Source organism: Melanerpes formicivorus, unplaced genomic scaffold (assembly GCF_026170545.1).
Source record: "Melanerpes formicivorus ecotype bairdi unplaced genomic scaffold, bMelFor1.0.p_v2 SCAF_390, whole genome shotgun sequence".
In the NCBI taxonomy this organism is placed as follows: Eukaryota; Metazoa; Chordata; class Aves; order Piciformes; family Picidae; genus Melanerpes; species Melanerpes formicivorus.
In genome coordinates, this window is record NW_027142742.1 from 148,450 (window position 1) to 149,546 (window position 1,097).

Here is a 1,097-nt window from a genome sequence, read left to right on the forward strand (position 1 = left end):
CCTAACCAGTGCAGTGTACAGGGGCAGAATGGCCTCCCTGCTCCTGCTGGCCACACTGTTCCTGATGCAGGCCAGGATGCCATTGGCCCTCTTGGCTGCCTGGGCACACTGCAGGCTCATGTTCAGCCTACCATTGACCAGTACCCCCAGGGCCCTTTCTACCTGGCTGCTCTCAGCCACTCTGACCCCAGCCTGTAGCACTGCATGAGGTCGCTGTGGCCAATGTACAGAACCTGGCACTTGGATGTGTTCAATCTCCTGCCCTTGGACTCTGCCCATCTGTCCAGCCTGTCGAGGTCCCTCTGCAGAGCCTCTCTACCCTCCAGCAGATCAACTCCTGCCCCCAGTTTGGTGTCGAAGTCTCAGCATGTGTTGGGTTTTTTTCCCCCTTTGGCTCTCTGTAACCCAGACTCCCATATTTCATTCTCCCAGGTGCAACAAGCATGCTACTTTATCCATCTTTTGAACATTTACTTCTACTGCATGCCTGAGTCTGACTACCTGGTGGTGTGTAGCTGACACTGTCTTGAACATGCCTGGAATCCATCTGTCTGTCGGACCATATGGTTGCAATTGACTTGGCAGCCTCACTCCTAATCACAAATGGAGCATCCTCAAGTCTCTTCTATTCCAGGAGGTGCAGCAATTCCTCATTCCAGCATTAGGATTGTTGGGAGATTAATTTCTCAGGCTTTCCCTTGCTGCTTTACAACTTCCCTCAGAGCCATCTTCAGCGTTCAGCTCTCCTTCCTGGGGCCATCCAGCAATGCAAAGCCTTTGTGCAAACCCTTTTGCCAGATGCAATCATTTGTGATTTTTCCCTGTGACATACAGGCCAAGGCAGAGCCAGATTCTGTTAGAGAAACATCTGTGCTACTGGCACTCAAGCAGCTGTGCTGGCTCTCTTGATGTAAGTTGGAAATACTTCTGTCAACTGGCTGAACTATCCCGAGTTTTGGATGAGAAGAGTCCATTTCACAACCTGCTCCACAGTCTAGAAACCTTCTAGTGGATTTATTACTTTTGTATGTGGTCTTCTGGTCATGTAAGTTATTCTCTTCCTGACACACAGCTCTACATCTCCTCTTGTGTTAGGC